At 43.0% G+C, this 19,235-nt stretch overlaps 3 non-coding genes across 3 annotated transcripts; all 3 read right to left on the bottom strand.

The window, feature by feature from the left end:
* Positions 1-10,034: 10,034 nt before the first annotated feature.
* trnas-gcu (transfer RNA serine (anticodon GCU)) lies at positions 10,035-10,116 on the bottom strand. The gene has a single exon. It is a non-coding gene; the product is annotated as a tRNA-Ser (tRNA).
* Positions 10,117-10,594: 478 nt separating this feature from the next.
* On the bottom strand, positions 10,595-10,677 carry trnac-gca (transfer RNA cysteine (anticodon GCA)). The gene has a single exon. It is a non-coding gene; the product is annotated as a tRNA-Cys (tRNA).
* Positions 10,678-11,680: 1,003 nt separating this feature from the next.
* trnas-gcu (transfer RNA serine (anticodon GCU)) lies at positions 11,681-11,762 on the bottom strand. The gene has a single exon. It is a non-coding gene; the product is annotated as a tRNA-Ser (tRNA).
* Between the last annotated feature and the right edge of the window lie 7,473 nt (positions 11,763-19,235).

Below are 19,235 nucleotides of genomic sequence, written 5' to 3'. Positions count from 1 at the left end.
GTGTTGTTTTGTGTGGAGGGCCTCTGCTCCTTGTATGTGTATATATCAATGTGTGTTTATGTGTGTTGTTTTGTGTGGAGGGCCTCTGCTCCTTGTATGTGTATACATCAATGTGTGTGTGTGTTGTTTTGTGTGGAGGGCCTCTGCTCCTTGTATGTGTATAAACAATGTGTGTGTGTGTGTGTTGTTTTGTTTGGTGGAGGGCCTCTGCTCCTTGTATGTGTATAAATCAATGTGTGTGTGTGTTGTTTTGTGTGGTGTGTGTTGTTTGTGGAGGGCCTCTGCTCCTAGTTTGTGTATAAATCAATGTGTGTGTGTGTGTGTTTGTGTTGTTTTGTGGAGGGTCTCTGTCCTTGTATGTGTATACATCAATGTGTGTGTGTGTGTTGTTTTGTGTGGAGGGCCTCTGCTCCTTGTATGTGTATACATCAATGTGTGTGTGTGTTGTTTTGTGTGGAGGGCCACTGCTCCTTGTATGTGTATAAATCAATGTGTGTGTGTGTGTGTGTTAGTATTGTATAAATGTGTGGAGGGCCTCTGCTCCTTGTATGTGTATACATCAATGTGTGTGTGTGTTGTTTTGTGTGGAGGGCCTCTGCTCCTTGTATGTGTATACATCAATGTGTGTGTGTGTGTTGTTTTGTGTTGAGGGCCTCTGCTCCTAGTATGTGTATATATCAATGTGTGTTTATGTGTGTTGTTTTGTGTGGAGGGTCTCTGCTCCTTGTATGTGTATACATCAATGTGTGTGTGTTGTTTTGTGTGGAGGGCCTCTGCTCCCAGTATTTGTATAAATCAATGTGTGTGTGTGTGTGTTGTTTTGTGTGGAGGGCCTCTGCTCCTAGTATGTGTATATATCAATGTGTGTGTGTGTATGTGTGTTTTGTTGTGTGGGCCTCTGCTCCTAGTATGTGTATAAATCAATGTGTGTGTGTGTGTGTGTTTTGTGGAGGGCCTCTGCTCCTAGTATGTGTATAAATCAATGTGTGTGTGTGTGTGTGTGTGTTTGTGTTCTGTTTTGATACATTAATATGTGGAGGGCCTCTGCTCCTTGGATGTGTATAAATCAATGTGTGTGTGTGTTGTTTTGTGTGGAGGGCCTCTGCTCCCAGTATGTGTATATATCAATGTGTGTGTGTGTTGTTTTGTGTGGAGGGCCTCTGCTCCTAGGATGTGTATACATCAATGTGTGTGTGTGTTGTTTTGTGTGGAGGGCCACTGCTCCCAGTATGTGTATATATCAATGTGTGTGTGTGTTGTTTTGTGTGGAGGGCCTCTGCTCCTAGTATGTGTATATATCAATGTGTGTGTGTGTTGTTTTGTGTGGAGGGCCTCTGCTCCTAGTATGTGTATATATCAATGTGTGTGTGTGTTGTTTTGTGTGGAGGGCCTCTGCTCCCAGTATGTGTATATATCAATGTGTGTGTGTGTTGTTTTGTGTGGAGGGCCTCTGCTCCCAGTATGTGTATATATCAATGTGTGTGTGTGTTGTTTTGTGTGGAGGGCCTCTGCTCCTAGGATGTGTATATATCAATGTGTGTGTGTGTTGTTTTGTGTGGAGGGCCTCTGCTCCCAGTATGTTTATAAATCAATGTGTGTGTGTGTTGTTTTGTGTGGAGGGCCTCTGCTCCTAGTATGTGTATACATCAATGTGTGTGTGTGTGTGTTTGTGTTGTTTTGTGTGGAGGGCCTCTGCTCCTTGTATGTGTATACATCAATGTGTGTGTGTGTTGTTTTGTGTGGAGGGCCTCTGCTCCTAGGATGTGTATAAATCAATGTGTGTGTGTGTGTTGTTTTTTTGTGTGGAGGGCCTCTGCTCCTAGGATGTGTATAAATCAATGTGTGTGTGTATGGTGTTGTTTATGTTTATAAATCAACGTGGAGGGTTGTTTTGTGTGGTAGGTGTCTGCTCCTAGGATGTGTATAAATCAATGTGTGTGTTGTGTTTGTGTGGAGGGCCTCTGCTCCTAGGATGTGTATACATCAATGTGTGTGTGTGTTGTTTTGTGTGGTGGGCCTCTGCTCCTAGTATGCTTATAAATCAACGTGTGTGTGTGTTGTTTTGTGTGGTAGGTGTCTGCTCCTAGGATGTGTATAAATCAATGTGTGTGTGTGTGTGTTGTTTTGTGTGGAGGGCCTCTGCTCCTAGTTTTTGTATAAATCAATGTGTGTGTGTGTGTGTGTTGTTTTGTGTGGAGGGCCTCTGCTCCTAGGATGTGTATAAATCAATGTGTGTGTGTGTGTGTGTTTTGTGTGGAGGGCCTCTGCTCCTAGTATGTGTATAAATCAATGTGTGTGTGTGTGTGTGTTGTGTTGTTTTGTGTGGAGGGCCTCTGCTCCTAGTATGTGTATAAATCAATGTGTGTGTGTGTGTGTTTGTCTTGTTTTGTGTGGAGGGCCTCTGCTCCTAGGATGTGTATAAATCAATGTGTGTGTGTGTGTGTGTTGTTTTGTGTGGAGGGCCTCTGCTCCTAGGATGTGTATAAATCAATGTGTGTGTGTGTTGTTTTGTGTGGTGGGCCTCTGCTCCTAGTATGTTTATAAATCAAAGTGTGTGTGTGTTGTTTTGTGTGGTAGGTGTCTGCTCCTAGGATGTGTATAAATCAATGTGTGTGTGTTGTTTTGTGTGGAGGGCCTCTGCTCCTAGGATGTGTATAAATCAATGTGTGTGTGTGTGTGTTTGTGTTGTTTTGTGTGGAGGGCCTCTGCTCCTAGTATGTGTATAAATCAATGTGTGTGTGTGTGTGTTTTGTGTGGAGGGCCTCTGCTCTAGTATGTGTATAAATCAATGTGTGTTTATGTGTGTTGTTTTGTGTGGAGGGCCTCTGCTCCTAGGATGTGTATAAATCAATGTGTGTGTGTGTTTTTTGTGTGGAGGGCCACTGCTCCTAGGATATGTATAAATCAATGTGTGTGTGTGTTGTTTTGTATGGTGGGCCTCTGCTCCTAGTTTGTGTATAAATCAATGTGTGTGTGTGTGTGTTGTTTTGTGTGGAGGGCCTCTGCTCCTAGGATGTGTATAAATCAATGTGTGTGTGTGTGTGTGTTGTTTTTGTTTTGAGTGGAGGGCCTCTGCTCCTAGGGCCTCTGCTCCCAGTATAAATCAATGTGTGTGTGTGTGTGGAGGGCCTCTGTCCCAGTGTGTATATATCAATGTGTGTGTTTTGTTTTGTGGAGGGCCTCTGCTCCTAGTTTGTGTATAAATCAATGTGTGTGTGTGTGTGTTTGTCTTGTTTTGTGTGGAGGGCCTCTGCTCCTAGTATGTGTATAAATCAATGTGTGTGTGTGTGTGTTGTTTGTGTGTTGTGTTTTGTGAGGGCCTCTGCTCCTAGGATGTGTATAAATCAATGTGTGTGTGTTGTTTTGTGTGGTGGGCCTCTGCTCCTAGTATGCTTATAAATCAAAGTGTGTGTGTGTGTGTTTGTGTGGTAGGTGTCTGCTCCTAGGATGTGTATAAATCAATGTGTGTGTGTGTGTTGTTTTTTTGTGTGGAGGGCCTCTGCTCCTAGTTTGTGTATAAATCAATGTGTGTGTGTGTTGTTTTGTGTTTGTGTTGTTTGTGTGTGGAGGTCTCTGCTCCTAGTATGTGTATAAATTAATATGTGTGTGTGTGTGTGTTGTTTTGTGTGGAGGGCCTCTGCTCTAGTATGTGTATAAATCAATGTGTCAATGTGTGTTTATGTGTGTTGTTTTGTGTGGAGGGCCTCTAGGATGTGTATAAATCAATGTGTATGTGTATGTGTACCTCTCAATGTGTGTGTGTGTTGTTTTGTGTGGAGGGCCACTGCTCCTAGGATATGTATAAATCAATGTGTGTGTGTGTGTGTGTTGTTTTGTGTGGAGGGCCTCTGCTCCTAGTATGTGTATAAATCAATGTGTGTGTGTGTGTTGTTTTGTGTGGAGGGCCACTGCTCCTAGGATGTGTATAAATCAATGTGTGTGTGTGTGTGTGTGTGTGTTGTTTTGAGTGGAGGGCCTCTGCTCCTTGTATGTGTATACATCAATGTGTGTGTGTGTTGTTTTTTGTGGGAGGGCCTCTGCTCCCAGTATGTGTATATATCAATGTGTGTGTGTGTTGTTTTGTGTGGAGGGCCTCTGCTCCCAGTATGTGTATATATCAATGTGTGTGTGTTGTTTTGTGTGGTAGGTGTCCACTGCTCCTAGGATGTGTATAAATCAATGTGTGTGTCTGTGTTTGTGTATAAATCAATGTGTGTGTGTGTGTGTGTTTGTGTTGTTTTGTGTGGTGTGTGTGTGTTGTTTTGTGTGGAGGGCCTCTGCTCCTAGTATGTGTATACATCAATGTGTGTGTGTGTTGTTTTGTGTGGAGGGCCTCTGCTCCCAGTATGTGTATATATCAATGTGTGTGTGTGTTGTTTTGTGTGGAGGGCCTCTGCTCCTAGGATGTGTATAAATCAATGTGTGTGTGTTGTTTTGTATGGTGGGCCTCTGCTCCTAGTATGCTTATAAATCAACGTGTGTGTGTGTGTGTGTTGTTTTGTGTGGTAGGTGTCTGCTTCTAGGATGTGTATAAATCAATGTGTGTGTGTGTGTGTTTGTGTTGTTTTGTGTGGAGGGCCTCTGCTCCTAGTTGTGTGTGTGTGTTGTTTAAAGGGCCTCTGCAATGTGTATGTGTATATATCAATGTGTGTGTGTGTTGTTTTGTGTGGAGGGCCTCTGTGTTGTTTTGAGTGGTGGTCTCTGCTCCTAGTATGTGTATACATTAATGTGTGTGTGTGTGTGTTTTGTGTTTTGGAGGGCCTCTGCTCCTAGTATGTGTATATATCAATGTGTGTGTGTGTATGTGTGTGTTGTTTTGTGTGGAGGGCCACTGCTCCTAGGATGTGTATAAATCAATGTGTGTGTGTTGTTTTGTATGGTGGGCCTCTGCTCCTAGTATGTGTATAAATCAACGTGTGTGTGTCTTGTTTGGTGTGGAGGGCCTCTGCTCCTAGTATGTGTATAAATAAATGTGTGTGTGTGTGTGTGTGATGTTTTGTGTGGAGGGCCTCTGCTCCTAGTATGTGTATAAATAAATGTGTGTGTGTGTGTTGTTTTGTGTGGAGGGCCTCTGCTCCTAGTATGTGTATATATCAATGTGTGTGTGTGTATGTGTGTGTTGTTTTGTGTGTGGGACCTCTTCTCCTAGTATGTTTATAAATCAATGTGTGTGTGTGTTGTTTTGTGTGGAGGGCCTCTGCGCCTAGTATGTGTATATATCAATGTGTGTGTGTGTATGTGTGTGTTGTTTTGTGTGGAGGGCCACTGCTCCTAGGATGTGTATAAATCAATGTGTGTGTGTTGTTTTGTATGGTGGGCCTCTGCTCCTAGTATGTGTATAAATCAACGTGTGTGTGTCTTGTTTGGTGTGGAGGGCCTCTGCTCCTAGTATGTGTATAAATAAATGTGTGTGTGTGTGATGTTTTGTGTGGAGGGCCTCTGCTCCTAGTATGTGTATAAATAAATGTGTGTGTGTGTGTTGTTTTGCGTGGAGGGCCACTGCTCCTAGTGTGTGTGTGTGTGTGTGTGTGTTGTTTTGTATGTGGGCCTCTGCTCCTAGTATGTGTATAAATCAACGTGTGTGTGTGTGTGTTGTTTTGCGTGGAGGGTCTCTGTTCCCAGTATTTGTATAAATCAATGTGTGTGTGTGTGTTGTTTTGTGTGTGGGGCCTCTGCTCCTAGTATGTTTATATATCAATGTGTGTGTGTGTGTGTGTTATTTTGTGTGGAGGGCCTCTGCTCCTAGTATGTGTACAAATCAATGTGTGTGTGTGTGTGTTGTTTTGCGTGGAGGGTCTCTGTTCCCAGTATTTGTATAAATCAACGTGTGTGTGTGTTGTTTTGTGTGGAGGGCCTCTGCTACTAGAATGTGTATAAATCAATGTGTGTGTGTGTGTGTGTGTGTGTGTGTGTGTGTGTGTGTGTGTGTGTGTGTGTGTGTGTGTGTGTGTGTGTGTGTGTGTGTGTGGGTGTTGTTTTGTGTGTGGGGCCTCTTCTCCTAGTATGTTTATAAATCAATGTGTGTGTGTGTTGTTTTGTGTGGAGGGCCTCTGCTCCTAGTATGTGTAGAAATCAATATGTGTGTGTGTGTGTGTGTGTGTGTGTGTGTGTGTGTGTGTGTGTGTGTGTGTGTGTGTGTGTGTGTGTGTGTGTGTGTGTGTGTGTGTGTGTGTGTAGGGCCTCTGCTCCTAGTATGTGTATAATTCAATGTGTGTGTGTGTGTGCATTGTTTTGTGAGGGGGTCTCTACTCCTAGTATGTGTATAAATCAATGTGTGTGTGTGTGTGTGTGTGTGTGTGTGTGTGTGTGTTTTGTGTGGAGGGTCTCTGCTCATATTACGTGTTTCAATCAATGTGTGTGTGTTTCTGCTGATGCTAGCAGTAGCCCAGATGTGACAAAGAGATACGCACAGTCAGCAAGCCTATGGCAGGAGCTCTCTGACCATATTTATACTCTTCCCGTATTCAGACATTCAACACACACACACACACACAGACACACACACACACACACACACACACACACACACACACACACACACACACACACACACACACACACACACACACACACACACACACACACACACACACACACACACACACACACACACACACACACACACACGTTATGCTCTTCTATAAAATTAATTTCCATTTAAAATACTGTTTTCCCTAACCCCTAATGGTAAACCATACCATTACCCTAACCCTAAACCTAACCCATAACATTACCCGAACCTTAGCCTTAACCCTAAAACTAACCCCTTACCCTTAACCAAACCACTAACCCCTTACTCTGACCCTATTTCGAACCCTAACTGTAACCCTAAACCTTACCCCTAAACTTTAAATAGACATTGTCCTCATGAGGGATTATTTTCCTTGTTTTACTATCCTTGTGGGAACTTTGGGGGATTTTAGGTCCCCACAAGGATAGAAGAAAAAGCTCAACAGAATCCACAAAGAAAAGACTGCCAATCATTCTCCACATTCATGAAGTCTGCCCTTTTCTTTTGAAGTGTTCTCTTTCTGTTCTGACACCTTTTGTGGAGACAAATGTAGCAATATATATATTCCAATTGAACTTTTCATGAAGAAACATTCTGGAAAAAAATGTCACCTTTGGTGACAAACCAAACCATGACAAACAACACCCTGAATTGTGACTGGTTCTGCAGTAGAGACAGCTGGCCTCGAGGGAGTAGCATTTCCTCATTGATGACCTGACATTTCACGACCTGTGTGAGATTCTCATCATGGACCACTTTAGCATTTGAGCTTTTTAGGCAAATTCCTAACATATTGTATGTTTTACAAATTCATACGATATATTTTGTTTTGCAAAGGCGTAACATATACGAATTGTAATTCATAACATATCATAAGAATGGACATCCACAAATGAATACATACCATAGGAAACGTAACATATCACACCAAATGGAGCGTCTTCAATTTACATACAGAATAATATTAAATGCTCTGAGACCAGGTTGGGTAGGAAGATGATGCTGCCACTTCCATGAGATCGCTTTTAAAAAATCATCCACTCACCACCCTTTTTCAATTAAGCTACGACCAAAAGGCATAAACTTACTTTGCTTTGCCTTGTCATCTTTAGTGGCAGCTGCAAGCCTGCAGCGACCCTACCAGAGACGACCCTACCAGAGACGATCCTACCAGAGACGATCCTACCAGAGACGATCCTACCAGAGACGATCCTACCAGAGACGATCCTACCAGAGACCATTTCGGTCAAAGGCTATTAGTGTGCTGTTGGCTGGTTCATTCGGTGAGAGAGCAACTACAGAAGCATCATCTACTGCACACGCCAGACTTCAACTCTGAAAGTAGGGCTTTGAATTAAGCAGGAAGGAGCTACAGAGACAGCAGCTGTGCAGCCTTCGGAGAGGGAGGGAGGGAATGCAGCAAGGAGGGTGGCCGGCTGTTTTTGTTTCTTGCAAGCCCGGGCTTTGAGAAGGGAGAGGAGGGACGGGGAATTAGATATTCTTGTACCAGCAAAGGCAACAGCCAGGACCTGTCAAGCGCTGAGAAGTCTGCCGATAATAATCCAGGCAGTTGCGGTGGAGGAAGAGATACTGGAGGAAGCAGCAGTAACAACAGTGTTAAGGGTTGCGTCAATCGAATCTGGTATCAGGATAAGTTTGACACTGAGTCACCGTATTGTATACTATGTACTTTTTATTAGCTAAGCAATAAGTGGTAAATGCAATTTTCGTATATACGGGCTCTCTGTCACACCTCGCATAGCAAACAGAGAACTGACTTGTTCCTGGCAAAGTTATTATAACATACTCTGACAGAAGTAGTTCCTGCTTCCGAGCCGGCCTGTCAGAGTAGAAACTGGGAGTGGTTTAAACTCACTCAGCCTATCGTTGATTGTTGGCGCCCGAGCTGGTCCCAGCCCCCTAGGTGCTTCAGCGGTCAGTCGTTGTAGTTGTGTAGAATATACAGTTATCACGTACCTGGCTCCTGTTATCTAACAAAAGACCATTTGTTCCCTACCCTACGTTCTGTATGTGCCCCCAACAATTCATGATAGCTGCCTACACCCAAGGCCTTCTATTTCTTCAATCCATGAATCTTATTAGTCGCTCTAGGATTGCGCAGGGATTCTATATTCATGTGGGGCCATGTAAGAGAGGAAATAACAAATGTTTTGAGAAGAGGTTGGTGTTATAATCCACACATGCAGTTCATCGCCTTCACCACTCAGATACCAAGTCCTGTGCTCTCGCTGTGGCAGTCAGCAATTTTACCAGTGTTTGTGAAAGTCAAAATCTTCCAGTGCCAAAAATAAAGCAAGAATTTAAATTTTTACACAATGAAAATGCAGAACAATTGTTACCACTCAGATGTCCTGTGCTCTCGCTGTGGCAGGAATTTTACCAGTGTTTGTGATTCAAAAATAATGAAATTGTTACCAAACCCATGCATGCAGAGCACAATGGATTAGCAGTCCATCACCTTAACCACTCGGCCACCTCATCCTTTATTTTGAAGTGGCAAATGAATTTAAAAAGCTGTAGTTGCTGTATGTAAACCCTAGATTGAAATCAATGAAAGTTCGGCAGAGCAATGGCAAGACCATGTGTCGATCCCATCGAGACATTTAACAAACGTGTTGTCAGGCCGAGTGGTCTCAAGTGCTTGATTAAGTGTGTTGAGGTGTCGGTTCAAATCCCACCATTGAAGTTTCCCTTGGTGAAGCTTTTCTTCAATACCTGAATCTTATTAGTCACTCTAGGATTGCGCAGATATTCTATATTCATGTGGGGCCATGTAAGAGAGGAAATAACAAATGTTTTGTGAAGAGGTTGGTGTTATAATCCACACATGCAGTTCATCGCCTTCACCACTCTGATACCAAGTCCTGTGCTCTCGCTGTGGCAGTCAGCAATTTTACCAGTGTTTGTGAAAGTCAAAATCTTCCAGTGCCAAAATAATGCACAGAAATGTAATTGTTACACGATGAGGATGAGATTCAAACCCATGCATGCAGAGCACAATGGATTAGCAGTCCATCGCCTTAACCACTCGGCCACCTCAACCTGGCAAATGAATTTAAAAAACTGTAGTTGCTGTATGTAAACCCTAGATTGAAATCAATGAAAGTTCGGCAGAGCAATGGCAAGGCCATGTGTCGATCCCATCGAGACATTTAACAAACGTGTTGTCAGGCCGAGTGGTCTCAAGTGCTTGATTAAGTGTGTTGAGGTGTCGGTTCAAATCCCACCATTGAGGTTGCCCTTGGTGAAGCTATTCTTCAATACCTGAATCTTATTAGTCACTCTAGGATTGCGCAGGGATTCTATATTCATGTGGGGCCATGTAAGAGAGGAAATAACAAATGTTTTGTGAAGAGGTTGGTGTTATAATCCACACATGCAGTTCATCGCCTTCACCACTCAGATACTGTGCTCTCGCTGTGGCAGTCAGCAATTTTACCAGTGTTTGTGAAAGTCAAAATCTTCCAGTGCCAAAATAATGCACAGAAATGTAATTGTTACACGATGAGGATGGGATTCGAACCCATGCATGCAGAGCACAATGGATTAGCAGTCCATCGCCTTAACCACTCGGCCACCTCATCCTGGCAAATGAATTTAAAAAACTGTAGTTGCTGTATGTAAACCCTAGATTGAAATCAATGAAAGTTCGGCAGAGCAATGGCAAGGCCATGTGTCGATCCCATCGAGACATTTAACAAACGTGTTGTCAGGCCGAGTGGTCTCAAGTGCTTGATTAAGTGTGTTGAGGTGTCGGTTCAAATCCCACCATTGAAGTTGCCCTTGGTGAAGCTATTCTTCAATACCTGAATCTTATTAGTCACTCTAGGATTGCGCAGGGATTCTATATTCATGTGGGGCCATGTAAGAGAGGAATAACAAATGTTTTGTGAAGAGGTTGGTGTTATAATCCACATTTACATGCAGTTAAGTCATTTAGCGCCTTCACCACTCAGATACTGTGCTCTCGCTGTGGCAGTGGAACAGCCACTTTCTACCAGTGTTTGTGGAAAGTCAAAATCTTCCAGTGCCAAAATAATGCACAAAAATGTAATTGTTACACGATGAGGATGAGATTCGAACCCATGCATGCAGAGCACAATGGATTTGCAGTCCATCGCCTTAACCACTCGGCCACCTCAACCTGGCAAATGAATTTAAAAAACTGTAGTTGCTGTATGTAAACCCTAGATTGTAATCAATGAAAGTTCGGCAGAGCAATGGCAAGGCCATGTGTCTTGATCCCATCGAGACATTTAACAAAGCGTGTTGTCAGGCCGAGTGGTCTCAGAGTGCTTGATTAAGTGTGTTGAGGTGTAGGTTCAAATCCCACCATTGAGGTTGCCCTTGGTGAAGCTATTCTTCAATACCTGAATCTTATTAGTCACTCTAGGATTGCGCAGGGATTCTATATTCATGTGGGGCCATGTAAGAGAGGAAATAACAAATGTTTTGTGAAGAGGTTGGTGTTATAATACACACATGCAGTTCATCGCCTTCACCACTCAGATACTGTGCTCTTCGCTGTGGCAGTCAGCAAGCCCTTACCAGTGTTTGTGAGGTCAAAATCTTCCAGTGCCAAATTAATGCACAGAAATGTAATTGTTACACGATGAGGATGAGATTCGAACCCATGCATTCAAACAATGGTTTAGCAGTCCATCGCCTTAACCACTCGGCCACCTCAACCTGGCAAATGAATTTAAAAAATTGTAGTTGCTGTATGTAAACCCTAGATTGAAATCAATGAAAGTTCGGCAGAGCAATGGCAAGGCCATGTGTCGATCCCATCGAGACCTTTAACAAGCGTGTTGTCAGGGACACTCAAGTGCTTGATTAAGTGTGTTGAGGTGTCGGTTCAAATCCCACCATTGAGGTTGACCTTGGTGAAGCTATTCTTCAATACCTGAATCTTATTAGTCACTCCAGGATTGGAGAGGATTCTATATTCGTGTGGGGCCATGTAAGAGGGAATAACAAATGTTTTGTGAAGAGGTTGGTGTTATAATCCACACATGCAGTTCATCACCTTCACCACTCAGATACCAAGTCCTGTGCTCTCGCTGTGGCAGTCAGCAATTTTACCAGTGTTTGTGAAAGTCAAAATCTTCCAGTGCCAAAATAAAGCACATAAATTTAATTGTTATACGATGAGGATGGGATTCGAACCCATGCATGCAGAGCACAATGGATTAGCAGTCCATCGCCTTAACCACTCGGCCACCTCATCCTGTATTGTGAAGTGGCAAATGAATTTAAAAAACTGTAGTTGCTGTATGTAAACCCTAGATTGAAATCAATGAAAGTTCGGCAGGGCAATGGCAAGGGATGTGTCGATCCCATCGAGACATTTAACAAACGTGTTGTCAGGCCGAGTGGTCTCAAGTGCTTGATTAAGTGTGTTGAGGTGTCGGTTCAAATCCCACCATTGAGGTTGCCCTTGGTGAAGCTATTCTTCAATACCTGAATCATATTAGTCACTCTAGGATTGCGCAGGGATTCTATATTCATGGTCTGGGCCATGTAAGAGAGGAAATAACAAATGTTTTGTGAAGAGGTTGGTGTTATAATCCACACATGCAGTTCATCGCCTTCACCACTCTGATACCAAGTCCTGTGCTCTCGCTGTGGCAGTCAGCAATTTTACCAGTGTTTGTGAAAGTCAAAATCTTCCAGTGCCAAAATAATGCACAAAAATGTAATTGTTACACGATGAGGATGAGATTCGAACCCATGCATGCAGAGCACAATGGATTAGCAGTCCATCGCCTTAACCACTCGGGGAACCTCAACCTGGCAAATGAATTTAAAAAGTAGTTGCTGTATGTAAACCCTAGATTGAAATCAATGAAAGTTCGGCAGAGCAATGGCAAGGCCATGTGTCGATCCCATCGAGACATTTAACAAACGTGTTGTCAGGCCGAGTGGTCTCAAGTGCTTGATTAAGTGTGTTGAGGTGTCGGTTCAAATCCCACCATTGAGGTTGCCCTTGGTGAAGCTATTCTTCAATACCTGAATCTTATTAGTCACTCTGGATTGCGCAGGGATTCTATATTCATGTGGGGCCATGTAAGAGAGGAAATAACAAATGTTTTGTGAAGAGGTTGGTGTTATAATACACACATGCAGTTCATCGCCTTCACCACTCAGATACTGTGCTCTCGCTGTGGCAGTCAGCAATTTTACCAGTGTTTGTGAAAGTCAAAATCTTCCAGTGCCAAAATAATGCACAGAAATGTAATTGTTACACGATGAGGATGAGATTCGAACCCATGCATTCAAACAATGGTTTAGCAGTCCATCGCCTTAACCACTCGGCCACCTCAACCTGGCAAATGAATTTAAAAAACTGTAGTTGCTGTATGTAAACCCTAGATTGAAATCAATGAAATTTCGGCAGAGCAATGGCAAGGCCATGTGTCGATCCCATCGAGACATTTAACAAACGTGTTGTCAGGCCGAGTGGTCTCAAGTGCTTGATTAAGTGTGTTGAGGTGTCGGTTCAAATCCCACCATTGAAGTTGCCCTTGGTGAAGCTATTCTTCAATACCTGAATCTTATTAGTCACTCTAGGATTGCGCAGGGATTCTATATTCATGTGGGGCCATGTAAGAGAGGAAATAACAAATGTTTTGTGAAGAGGTTGGTGTTATAATCCACACATGCAAGGAAATTGAGTTCATCGCCTTCACCACTCAGATACTGTGCTCTCGCTGTGGCAGTCAGCAATTTTACCAGTGTTTGTGAAAGTCAAAATCTTCCAGTGCCAAAATAATGCACAAAAATGTAATTGTTACACGATGAGGATGAGATTCGAACCCATGCATGCAGAGCACAATGGATTAGCAGTCCATCGCCTTAACCACTCGGCCACCTCAACCTGGCAAATGAATTTAAAAAACTGTAGTTGCTGTATGTAAACCCTAGATTGAAATCAATGAAAGTTCGGCAGAGCAATGGCAAGGCCATGTGGATGATCCCATCGAGACATTTAACAAACGTGTTGTCAGGCCGAGTGGTCTCAAGTGCTTGATTAAGTGTGTTGAGGTGTCGGTTCAAATCCCACCATTGAGGTTGCCCTTGGTGAAGCTATTCTTCAATACCTGAATCTTATTAGTCACTCTAGGATTGCGCAGGGATTCTATATTCATGTGGGGCCATGTAAGAGAGGAAATAACAAATGTTTTGTGAAGAGGTTGGTGTTATAATACACACATGCAGTTCATCGCCTTCACCACTCAGATACTGTGCTCTCGCTGTGGCAGTCAGCAATTTTACCAGTGTTTGTGAAAGTCAAAATCTTCCAGTGCCAAAATAATGCACAGAAATGTAATTGTTACACGATGAGGATGAGATTCGAACCCATGCATTCAAACAATGGTTTAGCAGTCCATCGCCTTAACCACTCGGCCACCTCAACCTGGCAAATGAATTTAAAAAACTGTAGTTGCTGTATGTAAACCCTAGATTGAAATCAATGAAATTTCGGCAGAGCAATGGCAAGGCCATGTGTCGATCCCATCGAGACCTTTAACAAACGTGTTGTCAGGCCGAGTGGTCTCAAGTGCTTGATTAAGTGTGTTGAGGTGTCGGTTCAAATCCCACCATTGAGGTTGCCCTTGGTGAAGCTATTCTTCAATACCTGAATCTTATTAGTCACTCTAGGATTGCGCAGGGATTCTATATTCGTGTGGGGCCATGTAAGAGAGGAATAACAAATGTTTTGTGAAGAGGTTGGTGTTATAATCCACACATGCAGTTCATCGCCTTCACCACTCAGATACCAAGTCCTGTGCTCTCGCTGTGGCAGTCAGCAATTTTACCAGTGTTTGTGAAAGTCAAAATCTTCCAGTGCCAAAATAAAGCACAGAATTTTAATTGTTATACAATGAGATTCTAACCCATGCATGCAGAGCACAATGGATTAGCAGTCCATCGCCTTAACCACTCGGCCACCTCATCCTGTATTTTGAAATGGCAAATGAATTTAAAAAGCTGTAGTTGCTGTATGTAAACCCTAGATTGAAATCAATGAAAGTTCGGCAGGGCAATGGCAAGGCCATGTGTCGATCCCCATCGAGACATTTAACAAACGTGTTGTCAGGCCGAGTGGTCTCAAGTGCTTGATTAAGTGTGTTGAGGTGTCGGTTCAAATCCCACCATTGAGGTTGCCCTTGGTGAAGCTATTCTTCAATACCTGAATCTTATTAGTCACTAAAGATTGCGCAGGGATTCTATATTCATGTGGGGCCATGCAAGAGTGGAAATAACAAATGTTTTGTGAAGAGGTTGGTGTTATAATCCACACATGCAGTTCATCGCCTTCACCACTCAGATACCAAGTCCTGTGCTCTCGCTGTGGCAGTCAGCAATTTTACCAGTGTTTGTGAAAGTCAAAATCTTCCAGTGCCAAAATAAAGCACAGAATTTTAATTGTTATACAATGAAATTCTAACCCATGCATGCAGAGCACAATGGATTGGCAGTCCATCGCCTTAACCACTCAGATACCAAGTCCTGTTGTCGCTGTGGCAGTCAGCAATTTTACCAGTGTTTGTGAAAGTCAAAATCTTCCAGTGCCAAAATAAAGCAAAGAAATGTAATTGTTACACAGGATTGGAACCCATGCATGCAGAGCACAATGGATTAGCAGTCCATCGCCTTAACCACTCGGCCACCTCATCCTGTATTTTGAAGTGGCAAATGAATTTTAAAAAACTGTAGTTGCTGTATGTAAACCCTAGATTGAAATCAATGAAATTTCGGCAGAGCAATGGCAAGGCCATGTGTCGATCCCATCGAGACATTTAACAAACGTGTTGTCAGGCCGAGTGGTCTCAAGTGCTTGATTAAGTGTGTTGAGGTGTCGGTTCAAATCCCACCATTGAGGTTGCCCTTGGTGAAGCTATTCTTCAATACCTGAATCTTATTAGTCACTCTAGGATTGCGCAGCGATTCTATATTGATGTGGGGCCATGTAAGAGAGGAAATAACAAATGTTTTGTGAAGAGGTTGGTGTTATAATCCACACATGCAGTTCATCGCCTTCACCACTCAGATACCAAGTCCTGTGCTCTCGCTGTGGCAGTCAGCAATTTTACCAGTGTTTGTGAAAGTCAAAATCTTTCAGTGCCAAAATAAAGCACAGAAATTTAATTTTTACACAATGAGGATGGGATTCGAACCTATGCATGCAGAGCACAATGGATTAGCAGTCCATCGCCTTAACCACTCAGCCACCTCATCCTGACAAATTAATTTTAAAAACTGTAGTTGCTGTATGTAAACCCTAGATTGAAATCAATGAAAGTTCGGCAGAGCAATGGCAAGGCCATGTGTCGATCCCATCGAGACATTTAACAAACGTGTTGTCAGGCCGAGTGGTCTCAAGTGCTTGATTAAGTGTGTCGAGGTGTCGGTTCAAATCCCACCATTGAGGTTGCCCTTGGTGAAGCTATTCTTCAATACCTGAATCTTATTAGTCGCTCTAGGATTGCGCAGGGATTCTATATTCATGTGGGGCCATGTAAGAGAGGAAATAACAAATGTTTTGTGAAGTGTTAGTGTTATAATCCACACATACAGTTCATCGCCTTCACCACTCAGATACCAAGTCCTGTGCTCTCGCTGTGTTAGTCAGCAATTTCACCAGTGTTTGTGAAAGTCAAAATCTTCCAATGCCAAAAAAGCACAGAATTTTACTTGTTACACGATGAGGATGGGATTCGAACCCATGCATGTAGAGGACAATGGATTAGCTGTCCATCGCCTTAACCACACGGCCACCTCATCCTGTATTTTGAAGTGGCAAATGAATTAAAAACTGTAGTTGCTGTATGTAAACCCTAGATTGAAATCAATGAAAGTTTGGCAGAGCAATGGCAAGGCCATGTGTCGATCCCATCGAGACATTTAACAAACGTGTTGTCAGGCCGAGTGGTCTCAAGTGCTTGATTAAGTGTGTTGAGATGTCGGTTCAAATCCCAACATTGAGGTTGCCCTTTGTGAAGCTATTCTTCAATACCTGAATCTTATTAGTCACTCTAGTATTGCGCAGCGATTCTATATTCATGTGGGGCCATGTAAGTGAGGAAATAACAAATGTTTTGTGAAGTGGTTGGTGTTATAATCCACACATGCAGTTCATCGCCTTCACCACTCAGATACCAAGTCCTGTGCTCTCGCTGTGGCAGTCAGCAATTTTACCAGTGTTTGTGAAAGTCAAAATCTTTCAGTGCCAAAATAAAGCACAGAAATTTAATTTTTACACAATGAGGATGGGATTCGAACCTATGCATGCAGAGCACAATGGATTAGCAGTCCATCGCCTTAACCACTCAGCCACCTCATCCTGACAAATTAATTTAAAAAACTGTAGTTGCTGTATGTAAACCCTAGATTGAAATCAATGAAAGTTCGGCAGAGCAATGGCAAGGCCATGTGTCGATCCCATCGAGACATTTAACAAACGTGTTGTCAGGCCGAGTGGTCTCAAGTGCTTGATTAAGTGTGTTGAGGTGTCGGTTCAAATCCCACCATTGAGGTTGCCCTTGGTGAAGCTATTCTTCAATACCTGAATCTTATTAGTCGCTCTAGGATTGCGCAGGGATTCTATATTCATGTGGGGCCATGTAAGAGAGGAAATAACAAATGTTTTGTGAAGTGTTAGTGTTATAATCCACACATACAGTTCATCGCCTTCACCACTCAGATACCAAGTCCTGTGCTCTCGCTGTGTTAGTCAGCAATTTCACCAGTGTTTGTGAAAGTCAAAATCTTCCAATGCCAAAAAAAGCACAGAATTTTACTTGTTACACGATGAGGATGGGATTCGAACCCATGCATGTAGAGCACAATGGATTAGCAGTCCATCGCCTTAACCACACGGCCACCTCATCCTGTATTTTGAAGTGGCAAATGAATTAAAAAAACTGTAGTTGCTGTATGTAAACCCTAGATTGAAATCAATGAAATTTCGGCAGAGCAATGGCAAGGCCATGTGTCGATCCCATCGAGACATTTAACAAACGTGTTGTCAGGCCGAGTGGTCTCAAGTGCTTGATTAAGTGTGTTGAGGTGTCGGTTCAAATCCCACCATTGAGGTTGCCCTTGGTGAAGCTATTCTTCAATACCTGAATCTTATTAGTCACTCTAGGATTGCGCAGCGATTCTATATTCATGTGGGGCCATGTAAGAGAGGAAATAACAAATGTTTTGTGAAGAGGTTGGTGTTATAATCCACACATGCAGTTCATCGCCTTCACCACTCAGATACCAAGTCCTGTGCTCTCGCTGTGGCAGTCAGCAATTTTACCAGTGTTTGTGAAAGTCAAAATCTTTCAGTGCCAAAATAAAGCACAGAAATTTAATTTTTAGACAATGAGGATGGGATTCGAAAATATGCATGTAGAGCACAATGGATTAGCAGTCCATCGCCTTAACCACTCAGCCACCTCATCCTGACAAATTAATTTTAAAAACTGTAGTTGCTGTATGTAAACCCTAGATTGAAATCAATGAAAGTTCGGCAGAGCAATGGCAAGGCCATGTGTCGATCCCATCGAGACATTTAACAAACGTGTTGTCAGGCCGAGTGGTCTCAAGTGCTTGATTAAGTGTGTCGAGGTGTCGGTTCAAATCCCACCATTGAGGTTGCCCTTGGTGAAGCTATTCTTCAATACCTGAATCTTATTAGTCGCTCTAGGATTGCGCAGGGATTCTATATTCATGTGGGGCCACGTAATAGAGGAAATAACAACTGTTTTGTGAAGAGGTTGGTGTTATAATCCACACATGCAGTTCATCGCCTTCACCACTCAGATACCAAGTCCTGTGCTCTCGCTGTGGCAGTCAGCAATTTTACCAGTGTTTGTGAAAGTCAAAATCTTCCAGTGCCAAAATAAAGCACAGAAATTTAATTGTTACACGATGAGGATGGGATTCGAACCCATGCATGCAGAGCACAATGGATTAGCAGTCCATCGCCTTAACCACTCAGCCACCTCATCCTGGCAAATGAATTTAAAAAACTGTAGTTGCTGTATGTAAACCCTAGATTGAAATCAATGAAAGTTCGGCAGAGCAATGGCAAGGCCATGTGTCGATCCCATCGAGACATTTAACAAACGTGTTGTCAGGCCGAGTGGTCTCAAGTGCTTGATTAAGTGTGTTGAGGTGTCGGTTCAAATCCCACCATTGAGGTTGCCCTTGGTGAAGCTATTCTTCAATACCTGAATCTTATTAGTCGCTCTAGGATTGCGCAGGGATTCTATATTCATGTGGGGCCATGTAAGAGAGGAAATAACAAATGTTTTGTGAAGTGTTAGTGTTATAATCCACACATACAGTTCATCGCCTTCACCACTCAGATACCAAGTCCTGTGCTCTCGCTGTGTTAGTCAGCAATTTCACCAGTGTTTGTGAAAGTCAAAATCTTCCAATGCCAAAAAAAAGCACAGAATTTTACTTGTTACACGATGAGGATGGGATTCGAACCCATGCATGCAGAGCACAATGGATTAGCAGTCCATCGCCTTAACCACTCGGCCAGCTCATCCTGGCAAATGAATTTAAAAAACTGTAGTTGCTGTATGTAAACCCTAGATTGAAATCAATGAAAGTTCGACAGAGCAATGGCAAGACCATGTGTCGATCCCATCGAGACATTTAACAAACGTGTTGTCAGGCCGAGTGGTCTCAAGTG

This window comes from Oncorhynchus keta, chromosome 33, assembly GCF_023373465.1.
Source record: "Oncorhynchus keta strain PuntledgeMale-10-30-2019 chromosome 33, Oket_V2, whole genome shotgun sequence".
NCBI lineage: Eukaryota > Metazoa > Chordata > Actinopteri > Salmoniformes > Salmonidae > Oncorhynchus > Oncorhynchus keta.
Note: the sequence above shows the minus strand (reverse complement) of the source record. Positions and strands in the feature narration are given on the sequence as shown.